At 47.0% G+C, this 16872-nt stretch overlaps 1 protein-coding gene across 4 annotated transcripts in view; it reads right to left on the bottom strand.

Annotated features, from left to right (window-relative positions):
* Positions 1-10931, bottom strand: part of PDE5A (phosphodiesterase 5A) — a 90797-nt gene extending 79866 nt beyond the window's left edge. For 2 of the 4 annotated variants that reach the window (XM_069459157.1, XM_069459159.1), the window contains exon 1: positions 10875-10909. The gene's annotated coding sequence lies outside the window, so the exon portion shown is untranslated. Of the gene's footprint in view, positions 1-9820; positions 9826-10874 lie in introns of those variants that run through there. The other 2 variants (XM_069459155.1, XM_069459156.1) reach the window with 2 other exon arrangements.
* Between the last annotated feature and the right edge of the window lie 5941 nt (positions 10932-16872).

The following is a 16872-nucleotide window of genomic DNA, read 5'->3' as shown; positions in this document are numbered from 1 at the left end:
AGGTCACGTACAACATATAATCTAGGAAGAATCAAAGCTGTCCTCCCCTTTCCAATTTCTCTTTTTCACTCAAGATTTTTATAATCCTATCATAGGAAAGAAAACTACAACCTACAGTTTGTGTCTTAGAAATTCTCCACTCGTCTAGACAAGCCCCAGCTTCTTCCGAATGACCGTTATCTAGAAGTATTAAATAGAACATGCAAAACTTCTTGGCAGGACAGAGGGATGAGAACTCTCACACTGCATTTCAACGTGATTAGCAAAAGGGACGTGCACAGACACACACGCGTGTACACACACACACACACACACACACAAAGACAAATACCTGAGCCAACAAGGGTCTCATGCAGCAATAACTTTACTTTCTACCAAAGTGGAAGGGCTCACTCATCTTACAAAATGAATCTTGAAAAAGAAATGCCAAAAAAAAAAAAAAAAATTCAATCTTCCAGATGTCTTGAAGTGGAAAAATAATTAAAATATTTTGTCTAGAGTTTACAGACTATTTCTTGGCTTCTAGAAAAGTACGGAAAAGAGAAGAAAAATTTACAAGGCAAAGTAAAAATTCTGACATAAACATAATAACCTTCATGAGTTAAAAATACAATTAGATGAAACCTACTTTTAGAGCAACTGGTTTAATATGTTTTGCACTCTTGCCTAAAATAATGTATCAAAGGATGAAAATTCTTTGAAAATATACTGTACTTAGGGGTATTGTGTTCTAAAACTAAAAATATAATTGCAATGGCCTAATACCTAAATTTTCAGCCACTCTATTTTAAAATGCCATCTGAGATTTCCCAATTTTTAGACTCTAAAATTATACATGGAAACTAAACTCACTTGGGCAAAGTCTCCAGGCACATTATTAAGTAATTGCTTGAACATAAAGAGGCCCTGGGAGACATTTTAACCTCTTCCGGAGTTAGAATCCTCATGACATCAATGCCATGAGCCTTTGCTTTGCTTCCGTGAATACTGACCCCGAACTTCATCAGCAGAGCATGGTGGGTAAAGGGCCCTGGGTGAGCAGACTTAGGCTTCCACCCCAGAGCCACCTTTCTAAGAACATGACCCTGGGGACATCATTTACTCTCTGCAACACAGAGATCATGGTACTTACTTCATAGGGTTAAGACGAGAAGAAATGATGCACATTAACGATAGCTGAAGTCACGTGCAGTGTTTCCATACATGACAGTTATTGGTTTTATGTTAACTGAACATTAAATGGAGTATATTTTTAAAAATGATTAAGTTTTTGGTTTTGCTTAAAGAGAATTTATTCCACGAGTGTAGACACAACACGTAGCTATTGGTTCTTTTTAAGCCCCCAATTTAAAAGCACTACTGTTCCAATAGAAAAAAAAAAAAAAAAAAAGGAGTGTTTTAATGTTAGTATTTTTTCAAATTGAAACTAAAAAATCACAGACTCTCCAGATCAACAACTACACTTACATATGACATAACCTTCTGAAGTCTACATTAAGATTAGGAGCTGAACATTTAACTGAGAAAAATAAATGCAAGAATAAAACTTGTCTTTCCCTTACTGCTTAGAAGTTAATTTTTTTCCAAAAATAAGTTATAGACTTAGGGACTATTTTTTCCCCAACCCGAAACTAAAACCGTTTGACAACCAATGTGAGAAAATATACAATAACAACCTATGATGAAAACCGTACCAATATTTCAATAACCCTAATTCTAAACTAGAACACAGTTTTAATACTGGTAGGAACAATGCTTTGACACTCTGCTGTAGGAAATTTGGGGATTAAAGTTGGCTGTTTTATTTCAGTTCTTATCCAAGGGAGCTTACTTGGGGAAATTCTAAAAGTAGGCTGATGCACCCCTTGGCCTCAAGGATGGCCATAGAGCAAGTCTTTTAAGCAGTAAATTTTGGAGGAAGTTTGTAGGATGAATTTTAATGTTTACAAGTCAATTATTAAAATATCATCCTTTTTTTCTTTCCTTTCAATGTCTTTTTTCCCCATTGGTCATGTGAATTCATCACTAATACCAGAATTACAAGGAGTGTATTAAATATTCTGTCTGGAAAGGATGGTTGATCACTTGTATAAAAATCTGTCCAAAACATCTGTAGGAAAAATACAAAAATAATTCATGAAAAAATAATGTTGGATACTTTTCCTGCTCTTGGATCCTTAGTTTTTACAGTTTTAGTTATGTTATTTGCATAATTTGACCTGGATCTGCTACTCAGATTTGGAAAAGTACTTAAAAGAACGAAACTATTCAATCTGAGAAGTTGATATTCTGCTCTCCCGGTGAGAATCAAGAACTGTTAGAGCTGAAAGAGATTTTTAAAGCTCATTTGTGAGTCTCTCAGCCTTGACTCCTCACCCCCCTCAGCCCCCATCTCAAAGCTGGGCTTTCTGAACTTGCGCCAGCCACAAACTTGGTTAACAGCAAAGCTAGGAACAAAATTTGGGGGCCTGGATTCCCGTTACGATTCCCTTGCCAGTACCTTATACAATCCCACAAAAGGTTCTGTTCAAACCGTTAATAAAAACTCATCTAGGAAAATAAACAAGACACTGAAGGCTATAAAATCCCCATCCTGCTGTTCATTTAATTCCCGTCTACCAGAATAAGAGAATGGCAATCAAAGTTTGGGATTCTATTTAAGATGCTGATGATTCTCATGGTAAAATGGTAAACCACTGGAAATCACTACCAAAAAAAAAAAAAAAAAAAAAAGAAACGCATTATTTCCTTTAATGTTCTTAAAAACCCTATGAGGGAAATGCTATCAGCTCCAGTTTACAGAGAGAGTAAAAAATGCACCTGGAAGTTTCTCTTAGAATGGGGGGTTTGGGGTTGAGGTCTGTCCTCCTTAGGGCCCTTAACCACCATAAATGGGAATAAATTTTAAAGGGCTCAGAAGAGTGGCTCCTAACCAAGTCACGGTGCCAGTCCTCGAGGGGCATTTGGGAATGTCACAAACGAGGGTGGTCCTGGCATTTAGTGTCATGTCCAGGGGTGCTGGACAGCCTCTCACAGGAAAAACCGCGGGGCCCCCGAGTGCCAACATCCCCTTTTGAGAAGCACTGGTCTGGATGAATAAAAGACCGACAGACTGTAACAAAGTATCAAACAGAACTGGAGCCACGAAGCACCTCCCAGCAACATCCTCCAGGAATCTCTACTCTGATGTTACAGTGAGCAGCTCACTTAGGGCTGGCACGGTAAGGAAACAGACGCTCTCCCCAAAGTTATTTAGTATTTCCAAGCTTTCTCCAGCTATGAAAACACCCGAGAAGCTTACCGGGACCAAATATAAGTAAAATGTAGAATTGCTTCATATGGTTTTTACATTCAAATTTGACTGAGAGCTGGAAGGGACATGATGTTTGGTAATTTTCCACACATTTACAATCCCACGGTAGGAAAGATGTTGCTTAAAGAAAAACCTACTACATCGGAAAGAAAACAGCAACTGAATCTGTGTGGTAAATATGTAAATTGATGGGCTTTGCAGTTTGGCTATGGCAGAGACTCAGCCAGATGGGTGCTTCTCATGAGACGGTCTGGGAAGAATTCAAAACAAGTATGTTTTGGAGGCCGGGAGAGGTGGCTCACGCCTGTCATCCCAGCACTCTGGGAGGCCGAGGTGGGAGGATCACTCGAGGTCAGGAGTTCCAGACCAGCCTGAGCAAGAGCCAGACCCCGTCTCTACTAAAAATAGAAAGAAATTATCATGACAGCTAAAAAAATATATAGAAAAAAATTAGCCAGGCATGGTGGTGCATGCCTGTAGTCCCAGCTACTCAGGAGGCTGAGGCAGGAGGATCGCTTGAGCCCAGGAGTTGGAGGTTGCTGTGAGCGAGGCTGAAGCCACGGCACTCTAGCCCGGGCAACAGAGTGAGACTCTGTCTCAAAAAAAAAAAAAAAAAACAAGTATGTTTGGGAGATCTGTATGTTTTCTATGAAAATGTTTTCATTTTGTGTTTTCACACTGATCATAATTAAAACAAAAAAAAGGTGAAAGACGTAGGCTTTAAATCACAGGGATGACTTATAACCAAGGATGGCCCTGCAAGTTTAGCTCTCAGGTTTATATTTGTGTTAATGAGAAAATAAAACAGGTAAATTTAAGATACTGTGAAATCAAGTAAAAACTTAAAGCCAGCGTGCTGTGCTGTCGGAATGAGGGTCTCAGGACTGTTCAGGGAGACCCAGCAGGAGAAGTGAGTCACCACAGGGTCACTGTCCCCAAGGCCAGCCAACCTCACCTGCAGTTGGGGTGTGTTTACTTTGCAAGGGTGACTTAATAAATGCTGTCAATTTGCATTTGGCTCTAGTTCTATCATTTTGTTCACAATTAACTTAAAATGTATTTTGGCATTATAGTTGCATAAATGCTGTAACTATGATTAAATTACATCTACTTTTGTTTATTCTACTTTTGAGAATTCCATGTTTAACTAACATTAAAATAAAAGAAGTCATCACCAGGTATGGTAGATACCTGGAACTTCTGGGTCTGCCCACATCACTGTTTTTTGGGAATTCTCTTTCCCCAGTGACATATCGTATTATGGGCTATCGGCTGCAAAAAGTAATCAGACAACCCTGCTCTCCTGGATACAAGGATTGGTCCAGAGCAGCCTCGTGACCCACATAACGGCCAGAGTAATTTGGGGAAATGTCAAAAGTTTAAGATCCACATATACTTCCCAAGAAGAAATTTCCAGCACATGAAGACAGCAGGCAGGCAAATAAAGCCAACACGGCCCAGGGCCAACAGACAGATCGAGGGACAGACAGGACCAAGGACAGACAGATGGATGTGTGCAGGGAAGGGGAAGCAGGCAGACGGACAGATCAGACACAGCAGATAGAGACAGACACACGGAGTCGTGGAAAGATCATTCGATCAGCTGAATTCACAGCTAAACCAATGCCCTGGCCCTTCAGTTACGCGAGTTAATTTCTATACGACTCAAGTTGGGTTTCTGTCACTTGCAACCAAAAGCTTTCTAATATTCTGGAGATCAATGAGAAGGCCTTTTTTTTTTTTTAAAGAGATACATCACTTAAATTTGAGAAACTGGATTATACGACCCCCTGTAGCTCTAAAGCTCAATGACATGTGTATATATGTGTGTGTGTCTGTTTCAATTATTTCATCAGCTCAGAAGATCAGGATCTTACCTCTTCTTACATCTTCAGCAAAGGCATTCAACAGAGAGTAATTTTTTTTCTTTTGGAGACAGAGTCTCGCTCTGTCACCCGGGCTAGAGTGCCGTGGCGTCAGCCTCGCTCACAACAACCTCAAACTCCTGGGCTCAAGCGATCCTCCTGCCTCAGCCTCCTGAGTAGCTGGGACTACAGGCGTGTGCCACCATGCCCAGTTAATTATTTCTATATGTATTTTTAGTTGTGCAGCTAATTTCTTTCTATTTTTAGTAGAGACGGGGTCTTTCTCTTGCTCAGGCTGGTCTCAAACTCCTGGCCTCGAGCGATCCTCCTGCCTCAGCATCCCAGAGTGCTAGGATGACAGGCGTGAGCCACCGAGCCCGGCCCACGATTCTTATTTTTGATAATTATCACTAGGGGTAAACCATTGAATGGGGATCTTTTCTCCCCCAAGTTTAGATGTGATAAAATTAGTCAGAGAAGATAATTTGCAACAAGTTAATCTTACAATTCAGAATCAGGGGGAAAAAGCTCCCTCTCCCGAAGAATAAAGAAGATAAGAACTGCACATAAGACCTTTAAAGTATGTTCATCACTAAAAACCAAAAGCCAGGAAAAAGAAGTCCATTTATCTTTCAAGGCTTTAAAAAAAGTTTTGGAATAGTTACCAAAATGATTCTTACAACCTAACACTCAGGTTTGCTTTACCTGCTGTAAACAATTGGTTGACAATAAATATAAATTCCTACCATTCACAGAAAATGAGTAAAGCACTTATATTGTAAAAACAAAAATAATTCAAAATAAAATGATAATGTCAAGCCAGTAAATAAGATTACAGAGCTAAGTAGCAAATGAATGACTCATGTGGAAAGACTTTCTTCAATTTTTATTCCTAGGTATGTAGCTCACAAGCACTTTTGCCTGAGAACATGCTATTAACAGATATTTCCAAGCCACATCCATCAGCTATAGCACTGGACAAATGAACCTACATCTGCGCAGCTAAACTAATTTCACAGGAAGTCCTGCAAAGTCAGTAGCTAGTTTGCATCCTAAATTTAGAAATTAGTCATTTTTCAACGCTTCACTATCAATCAACTCACTGATTTATTTAATTGTCCTACAGTCCCTACCAAAGGCTTATCCTACCAAGAGGTTTACATCCTACCATCTTGGGGAACCAAGAACAAATGCAACTCAACACAGCAGTTACAGGATTCATAGATTATTAGGTTGAAAACTGTTTGGGGGATAAACTCATAAAGACCACACAATTCTGTTCAGTCTTTTCAATGACGAGAAATCTTTGTCCAAGCAATTCAAGCAAAGTTCTAAGTTAATTCATGCTTTCAAATCTAGACAAAGGGGTGTCTTACAGCAAGGCACATCTGTAATCATCAGGTAAGGGTGAAGGTACAAACTTTACCTACACAACCTGAAAGGCGTTTCAAATATTTTAAAAGAAATGACGTTTGAGACCAGAGTCAAATCATTTATTTAGGCAGAATTATTTAAAAAGCAAATTTTGTGATATGGCACAACCAAAATACTAAAAAAGTTCCTAATCTTGAGCTGCTCATGAAAAGTACTGGCAATTTCTACACATCTTCAGATCACAAACTCAAAAAAAATTTACTGAATTTTAAAACAAGCCTACTTAAGTTTGTGTTATATTCAGCAAATCAATTTATTTTAAGATATCCATTTATACTAGTTGCCACTGAATTAATGCTACCCCATTTTTTAGGAATCATGATCATGTAAGTTTAGGCCCTACAATGGGCCTGAATTTGAAACTTTGAAAAAAAAAAAACAAACCAGAGACAGAAGTGCAATGAGTAACATCATTTTCAGGGACTCCCTCAGATTCCTCCAGGCAGGAAGCAGTCAGTCCATAAGAGCGCTTTGGGGACCCCAAAAGGCAGTTTAGAGGTGGCTATATGGACCCTGATTACGAAAAGTACAAGGGGAAAAGGTTATTACTTCCCCAGAAATTACTATCATAAAAATATTGCAAATATTATCCAAGTCGGACAGGGTCAATGCACAGAGGGTTTTATTTCTTCAACGCTAGCAGCTACCTAACCAAATATGCTCAACAAATCATCTGTCTGAAAACTGTGAAAAAGTTTACATTCCTATATAATTACAGAAAGGAGAACTTTTAAAAATGGGATCACAGTATTTATTTTAGATCCGTAATCGGATTTTAATATAAATACCCTGCAAATAAACATGCTACAGCTTTTAGAAATGAGAAAAGAATTCTAAAGAAAGAATACCAAAACAAGAGGACCTGGAACCTCAATTAATTCGGCACAGCTTTGCAATGTCAAATAAAAAGTCCATCACAGCAAGCGACATCCAAGTGCAAAAACTTCTGTTTCTGGACTTTGATCCAAGCTGTCATAAAAACTTGTCCTCACTTAATATCACCTATTTCCAGTACCTGCCAAATATTCTCAAGCTTTTGCCTGGTACAAAACAAAGCAATAAAAAGTCAATCATGTCACCCCTACAACACTACATGACCTAAAACGTCACCCACAATCACACAGTTGATTAGTAATTAATGAGTGGTAACTTTATTCTAATATGCTATCAAGAATAACAACAGCTGTTAAGTGGCATTTGCACCGGGAAGGCTTCGTGTGTAAACGCAGGCACATTAAATCCCTCAATGAACACAGCGCTCAGGCCTGGAGGACGGGAAATCATCCCCAATTGTGTGAGTGGGAGTTTTCCAGGCCTAGGTTACTAGTCTCATATAAATTTTTATGGCAATAGATTATGTCACGAATTGTTCAATTGACAAGAATTCACATAAACAGGCTGTGATAACTAAAAAGCATCTATTTCTATGCTACGAGCTATAGTTTTTAACAAGGTGCTTAGCTCTGTATTTGAAGACAGTTATCGGAAATGGAGTAACATTGCAGCATAACTGCTTTAAGGCCCACCAAAATTCCCAGGTGTTTGACATTTGAGAAAGGCCAGAAACTTCATTATGTTCCATGACGACCACTGAGTGCAGACCATTCAGTCTGGGGCTAGCACAGAGACACACGCATGAATGTCAAATCACACTTAAGTAACACAGAAATAGTTCCATCAGGAAGCTTGGTTACTGTCGCACAGGGTCAACCTGAATGAAGACAGATTCATTTCAAATCTTAAAACATGCTACATGTCTCTACAGAACTATTCTGTTTCGTGGGTTTCCTGAATCACATATGACATTTATTTCACACTCAAAACGTGTAACGAAAGGGAAAAAGCAAAGTAATGCGAGCTTCCAGTTAAAAACAGAAAAATTCTTAGCTGTAAAGCTAAAATGTATGCAGTACGTTTTCACCATAATAACATGAACTGCACTGAGATTAGCAGCTTGGCATTTTTATAATTAATTAACGTCCAATCCCTTATTCTTAAGTCTCCAATGAATGCCACCAAATATAAAGCCAAACTGGAATATTGTTTCATGAAGGACTTCCGGCTACACCAAGTAATTCGATTACATTCTTTACACTGAGAACTCTCAGCACTTTATAACTCCTGAAATTGAGGGCCTGCACTACTCTTAAATATCTTACACTTTCACTTTCCAACTTAAACTCGACATAAACTCTTCTCCTAAAAATATACATGCGCACAAATATATATTACAGAACGTGTCCAGCCTGTTGCCAACATCAACTATAATTTGAAAACCCTAACCAAAAAAAATGTTTTAAAAGTCTTTTGGAATCCCAGACGATCTTAATTTCACTAACATGGCAATTTTGAAAAACAGGATTTTAATCCTATGCTATTTGGGAGAAAAAGTAATGGAGGAAAAAAAGGAAACTTAACTCTTTCAATGTATTTTCCGATGAAATGTTGCTACACTTTTCTAAGTCTTGGCAGACTCTGAAAATGAACTGTTCTTATGGATAGATGGTCCAAAACTATCAACAAACCATCCCAAGTTTACGTCTTTAAAGGAAAAAGGGAGAACAAAGCAAAGAACATTTATGCTGATTTACTGGACAAATAACTTTTGTCTTTAAGCTGTTCATGACCTGCCTAAAGGACATCAACACACACTTAAAAAATCAGCCCAGCTCTCCGGCCGCCTCCCCATTCCGTGCGCTGTCATTCCAGGAGCGCAGGGAATGTTCGAGAGTCCTTGGAAACGGGGGACGGATGGCCTTGGAGTTGCAGGTGGCCCCTGAAAACCCTGGGCCCACAGCAAGTGACAATTCTAGACCTGGACAGCCTAGTGCCTCACCCCCAAGTCGCACAAAAGTGCCGCTTAGAAAGAACCACTTCCAGGGCCCGGCGTCCGGCTTTAGGGTCTTGGAGGAGGAAGGCGAGAGCGGGGAAAAGGACTTAAAAAGGAGAGACAGCATGTGCCCAGGAGCCTCATCTGTCGAAAAACCCCGAAAGGGACTAAATCAAGACCAACTCTGAAGGTTCCTTAGAAAAATCTGGATTAAAAAGGGCCCTAACCTAAGACCCCGAGGTCACAGATCAGAAAGAGGAAAGACAAGACAAAAAAAAAAAGCCCAACAGTCCATGTATAAGGAGGCATCGCCCCGCTGCTGTGACCCGGGCGCCACCCCCGCCGGCGACAGTGGGAAGGGGCTGCTGGAGGAAGTACCTCGTTTTGTCCCCAAAGGGCAACATAGCCGACGCGGGAAGTTCGAGTCCGGGCTCCGCCGACGCCGGACTCCCGGAGGCCGCGCCGCGCCAGGTGGGCGAGGCCGGGACGCGGCGCCCGCTCGCTCCCCTACGGCCCCGGCCGCCGCCGCCGCCCGCTCGCCCCGCGCCGCGCCGCCCCCTGGCGGGGAGCGCCCGGCAGAGCCCCGGCCGGCGCCGCCACCATCGCCGCCCCGCGCGTCCCCGGCCGCCCGACGGCCGCGGGCCCGGGTCCCCTCTCCGAGGGTGCGTCGGCCCGAGTCCGGCCCGCGCCCGGCTTCCCGCCAACTCTTCGGGCTTCGGGGGACCCGCCGGCCGCGCGCCCTGCGCTCCGGCCCCGACGCCCGCCCGTCCGCCCCCCGGCGAGCGTTTCCCACGCGCCGCCGCCCGCCCTCCGCGCGGGAAGAGCCGGCCCCGGGGGTCCCCGCGGCCCCGGTCCGCTCGCCGCGCCTCCCCCGGCCCGGCTTGTGCAGCCCTCGGCGGTGCAGCCCCCGGCGGAAAGCGGGTGACAGGAGCGCGCGGACAGCCGGGCGCGGGAAGGGACAAAGGCGAGCGCACTCACTCTGGGAGGGTTCCGGCATGTCGCTGCCGTGGGCTCCCCGCCCCGCCGGGCCGGGCGAGGGGCCGGGGGAGGAGCGGAGCCGCCGCCGCCGCCGACTTGGAAACGAGCTTCCGGAGCGGCGGGCGCGGCTCGGTCCCCGCGGGGTCTGCGCGGGTCGGGCCGCCAGGAGGGCCGAGAGCCGTTCGGGGGGACCCGGGGACCCGGGGGTGGGGAGGACCCTGCTCCGGGGACCCGGGGGTGGGCTGCGCTGGAACTTGCGAGCAAGTTGGACAGACGCCGGCGCCCGAGCTTTCCGGCCGCGCTCGCTGAGAGGGGCGCTCTCCGCCCGTGCAAGCGCCGCGGACCCACCCGAAAGCCAGGGGCCCGGCGACGGGGGCGACTTCAGGAGGGGGCAGAGGTCAGCCCCGGGTCACGCCCAGCGCCCCGCCGGGTCTCCCGCGGGTCCTCGTCTCACCTGGTGGCTTTTCTGACGAAGTAGGAGAAGGTGAAGTCCCGGTGGTCGTCCAGCCACGCTTCCACCGAGTCTCGGTCCCGCTGCTGCCGCCGCCCGCAGCCGGGGCCGGCGCGCTCCATGGCCGGCCGGCAAGTCGCTGCCCGCGGGCGCCGGCTCTGCCCTGCCTCGTGCGGGACGCTCGCCCGGCCGCCCTCGCGGGGCAGCCGGCTCGGGCCCGCGTCCGCCCCGCCCTCCGGGCCTCGCCGCCCAGGTGTGGCGGGCGGGGCCGCGCGCAGCCGCCCGCGCGCTCGCAGGCTCCGGGGCGGCGGGGGCGGCGGCGGCCGTGGCGACCGCGACTGGCGAGCTCTCCGGAAGCCGCGGCCGGGAGGAGCCGCGCGGCCGCTGGGGTGCGCTGCGTGCCGACCGGCTCCGGGGAACGCGCCGAGGGCGCCGGGTGTGTTCGCGGCGTCCCCGGGGAAGGGCAGGGCCACGGTGCGGGGACCCATCCCCCAGACGGCGCGAGCTGGGGGAAGCTTCGCCCGAAAGCGAGAGACGGCGCCATCCTGGGCGCTGGTCCCGGCTCCTGGGGGCGCAATGGGCGTCCCCGCTTCCCGGCCACGCTCGGTCCGGAGGCGCCGAGACCGCGTCCTCGCAGCCCCGAGTGGCCTAGAGGGCTCCGGCCACGCACCGAGCCCGGGTGGGGACAGCGGGGCGTTCGCCTCCGGACGGATGTGCGGGTGCAGGTGGGCAACTTCCAACAAAGCCACACCCGCGCTTAATAACAACAGTAACGATTGTAAATTAAGTGCCTTTAACCATTGCATCAAACTCCCTCTTTGCATAACTGGGTAAGACTTTGTAGGAAAAGAAGGAGGCAAGCCGAAATGATCACAGGTGCTGGGGGTGAAGTCAGAAAACAAGGACATCTGTACCATTAAATTGAGAGGACCGGCGATACCCACGTGCGGTCTAGAGCAACCAGTGAGCCCAACTTTAAATTCATCATTTAACCCTTGGAAAAATGTGTTTGTTAAAAAGGGCTCGGCCTCCCCACCCTACTTTGTCCCAGCCCTGTTGTGCTCAAAAAAGGAGGGACTTGGTGTCATCCTTTGTCCTTATCCTGATCTCCATGTCACATATTTGCAGGTTTAATAGGCATTTTGCCATGACCTGGTATTTTTTTTTTTTTTGAAGAATCAAATCTGGAGTTGTATGTTGCACCACGTGGGAATGACACCATTAACAGTGATACATACCAAAAGGGATTTCGTCAACATACTTAACAAACTCCCTTCGAAATGCTCTTGGCAAACATGTAAGACATTTACTCACTACGTAGAAATACGTAATTACATTGATAATATGGGGACTTCTAAAAATGTCTTTCAATCCCCCGCTGCAATGGTTTCTCTCTCCTGCATTGAATAATTGTCCTTTTGCCACTTCAGTTTCTCTGAAACTTCCTTGTTATGTTCAAGTAACCCCAACCAATAAAGCAAAGCAGTAGTGTGAGGTAGTGAGTGATAAATCATATCATATTTTAAAATGAGAATTCTCTCCTAATTTGCTGCTGTGATAGTGAAGACAGCACTCATGAAAATAACCGTGGGTTGCATAGGGACAGGGATACATTCTGAAAAATGTGTCCCTCGGTGGCTTCATCATTGAGCGAACATCATAGAATATACTTACGCAAACCTAAGTGGTACAGCCTACTACACACCTAGGCTGTATGGTGCCTGTGCTACACAGCAGTGGTCCCCAACCTTGTTGGCACCAGGGACCAGTTTCATGGAAGACAGTTTTGCCACGGACCCGTGTGGGAGGACTGTTTTGGGATGATTCAAGCTTGTTACATTTATTATGCAGTCAGACCCCCCCCCCCCCCCCCCGCTAACGATGATCTGTATTTGCAGCCGCTCCCCAGCGCTGGCATCACGGCCTGAGCTCCAGCTGAGATCACAGGCATTAGATTGTCACAAGGAGCCACAACCCACATCCCTCAGGTGCGCAGTTTACAGCAGGGCTCCTGCTCCTCTGAGACTCTCACGCTCCTGCTGACCTGGCAGGAGGCGGAGCTTTGGCAGCCAGGTGAGCGATGGGGAACAGCTGCAAATGCAGATGAAGCAACGCTGGCCCACCGCTCACCTGCTGCTGTGCTGCCGGGTTGGGGACCACAGTCACGGAGAGTGCGTGTCCAAACTTAAATGGCCTGACTTGCTACGCACCTGCACTGTATGGCGTGGCCTACGGCTCCTGGTCTGCACACCGGTACCGAAGTTCCAGTGCTGAATACTTTAGGCAAGTGTTGCACAGCGGTGCTTGTGTATCTAAACACAGACAAGGTACAGTGAAAATGTGATACGACAACCTCATGGAACCCCTGTCCTGTGTGCTATCCATCGTTGACCAAATGTTATATATCACATGACTGTGTAATCTTACGTAACACAGTAAGATCTTACGTAAATCATGTGCATTTCATCACGTACATCCCGCCACCTTTGCCATTTTCTATATTCTATTTTTTGGAGGCAAGTCCTGGTCCTGCCTTCACACAGGAGCGGGGATCACACCAGGTGGGAATCGTGAAGGCCACTCGAGAACCATCTAGAGCAACGCCGTGTAACAAGGCCCCGTGGCTGGGGCAGGGTATGTGTTGGGTAGACATTCGGTGGGTCAGTTGAAAACGAAAGGTGGGTGTCTACTTTCTGAGCCTGGACAGCTCTTCCACATACTGCATGTCAGTATGGCGGCCATGAATCTCTGAGGAACGGTTGTTTCTTTTAGTGGTCTTTGTGAGTCTCAGCACCCTTAACGAGGTCACCTTTTACACCCAGCAGCTCTGGGCTTGCGTGACAGAGCAGTTTTCTGTTGTTGGTGCTGGAGGACGTATGTCAAGCTGTTGCACAGCAGGGATCAGCCTACTATTTTCAACACAACCTAACTGCATGGAAAAATGCAACTGTCATTTTAAATGTGTGAATTTAAATCGGATCTTGATTCTCAACTGTAAAAACAACTGATGCATAACGACGCCGTGTTATAGTGCAACGATCCCAGCAAATGCACGGCATTCCCTCTCTCAAATAAAACACGAGGTTTTCTACCGGCGTCTCTTGTAGCAGCCAAGAATTCAGTCTGACACACAAAGGCCGGTCCTCGGAACAGACATTGTGGAGCGGATGCTGAGCAACTGCTCTGCTTATCAACGAAGGTCACACAGGGAGGAAATGAACTTTACACTAAGACAGGAGGGACTCTGGGCAGATAACTAGACACCCTTTCCTGACGCAGGGATGTCATGCAGAAGGGTTCAGGATGAAAACCAACTGTGGAATTTCGCCCCAGAGACGGTTACACATAGGGGTGCCCACGTCTATTGACGGTGCCCTGCAGTCCTGTCTGAAAGGCAGGTCAGCCTGCGTGTGGGGAGCATGATACACAGAGCAATGACGCTGTTTTCTTGATCAATAATATCAGCCTCTCACAGAAACGTAAAATAACATAGAACGCTCGTAGCCAGAACAAATCTATATTCCACCCATCTACTCTTCTATTAAAGAAAAGAGATTTCATTCTCTAGAGAAAGTATCCTATGCTAGTCAGAAGGACTAAAAATAACATAATTAGTTGAGAAAGAAATAGCAAGGAGTGAAACATTTTTAAGTCAACTGTATCGAGGTGTGACACACTTAACTAAAAACCGGTTTAAAAGTAGGTCATTTAAAATAGACTTTTTTAAAATTGAAGGAACGAAGATGTGTGTTTTTAAAAGAAAATCTAAACAGAGGTTTACTGATCTTGCATTTTTAGTCTGGAGGATAACATGTCTTTGCTTTATAAATTATGGGTGAAAAATTTTTAGCTGATGCCCAGAGTCTCATTTTAAAGATCCCAAATGGCTTCATAGACACGATTGTGACGCCTGCCCTCTCCCAAATACGTAAGGAAAAGTGTGGTTTAATTATCATGCCAAGGAAAAAGAAAGAAGCTCATAATTGGAGGTAAAACTTTCAGGAGTGACTTTGGGTAAACTTCTTGGAATTGATTCTTTTCAAAAAAAAAAAAAAAAAAAAATCAACATTTGAAGACCTAACAAAATCAATTAAAACCCAAGCCAGACCCCAAAATTCGTTCCATGAAAAGGTGTGCAGAAATTTTCACTCAACTTTGATACATGCCTTGAAAATACTCCGTGTTTGCAGTAAACCAAAGGCTGCGTGGAGATCTGGATTAAGCCAAGCGTGTGTTCTGGAAATGAAATTATAGCACAAATGAAAGCTTTATATGAGCACTGCTTAGACTGACAACTCAGACAAAGACAATACCGGGTGTCCTCCCGCACCCGTGGGGCTAAGTACTGTGCACACGGGGGAGGGAGGGGACAGAGTGTGGCACGATGGGCCAGGAGGACGCGGAAGGTGGGAGGGTGTGGGGGTGGCGGGTGACGGGAGCTTGCTGGGGGGGGGGGTGCAGTGTGTGCGTTGTTTTGGTGACATGTGCACCGAGGGCCCTGGCTTCACCCCACTGTAACACATCAGTGTGGCAAAATGGCACGGGCCCCCCATGATCCCATACAAAAAAAAAAAACTAAATGGAGGCCGGGCACGGTGGCTCACGCCTGTAATCCTAGCACTCTGGGAGGCCAAGGCAGGTGGATCGCTCAAGATCAGGAGTTCGAGACCAGCCTGAGCAAGAGCGAGATCCCGTCTCTACTAAAAATAGAAAGAAATTATCTGGCCAACTAAAAATATATATAGAAAAAGTTAGCCGGGCATGGTGAGCATGCCTGTAGTCCCAGCTACTCGGGAGGCTGAGGCAGGAGGATCGCTTAAGCCCAGGAGTCTGAGGTTGCTGTGAGCGAGGCTGACGCCACGGCACTCTAGCCCGGGCAACAGAGCGAGACTCTGTCTCAAAAAAAAAAAAAAAAAAAAACACCTAAATGGAACAAAAGAAGACGGCAGGAGTGAAGGTGTCGTAACGGAAATACAAATGCTGGTCATCACGGGCGTCTGTGGTTCTCTCCCGTCCTTCCTGCGTGATCAGGAATATCCTGCCGCATGGCCCGGCACGCTGTGGGAAAGCCCTAGAACACGCATGGGGGGGACTAGGAGAGCCCTGGGACGTGCTGGATATATCCCATTTGTCCTTCCAGGGCCCAGCTCTGTTCCCCAGAAGGCTGAGCTGCAGGGACTGCGCCAGCAAGCTCCTTTGCCCTCTGGCTGTTGGCTGCTGAAGGGACCACCGGCCAGAAGAGACGGCGGGGCAGGTGGAGGCTGGATGGGCTCAGACTCTGTGTTAACCCCACGTGGCAGAGGACACAAGGCGGCCAGCTCTCTGCTGTGTCTCCCGTGGAGACGGGGAGACTGACGCTCTGCTTCAGCGACCGACTCGAACCGGTGAAAGCAGTTGGAAGTGACATTTCGGAACTGCTGAGGCCAAGTCGTCACAAGCAGCCCTGGAGCCCCTCCGTGCAGGGCTGCTGGGAGACTCGCTCTTGGGGCTCCGAGCGCCACGTCGGGAGTTCGGCTGTGCAGACACTGAGTGGAGAGAGAGCAGTGGCAGCCACCGCCAAGCCGTCCCGTCCCAGCCTTCCCTGCAGACAGCGAGCGCAGTCACCGCCTTGGAGGACGTTCCAACCCAGGCAGATGTGCCATGGAGGAGACCCGAGGAAACAGCCAGCGGCAGAGCTGAGGCCCAAGACCTACGACCCTGCCCAGCTTTCCCAGCCACCCCCAGCTGCTCACACCACCCCCGCCGAGGGGCCGGGCGTGGTGACGCAGAGACCATGCGTCCCAGCTGTGCCCCGGCGGCGTTCCCGACTCGCACAACTGTGAGCGTCATCCACGATTGCTGTTCCACACCAGCAAGTTTGGGGGTGGTCTTTACACAGCAATAAATAGCCAAACACTTGGCAGCCGCCCGAGCGGGCCACCCCGGGTTGGCTGGGTCCCTCTGCCAAAGTCCCCCTAAAGCAGCCCTCCCCTGCAGCCTCTCCTGCCTCCCAGCGTGGGTG

The sequence above is a fragment of the Eulemur rufifrons genome, chromosome 26, assembly GCF_041146395.1.
Source record: "Eulemur rufifrons isolate Redbay chromosome 26, OSU_ERuf_1, whole genome shotgun sequence".
Lineage (NCBI taxonomy): Eukaryota > Metazoa > Chordata > Mammalia > Primates > Lemuridae > Eulemur > Eulemur rufifrons.
This window is presented reverse-complemented; position numbering and strand designations above follow the sequence as displayed.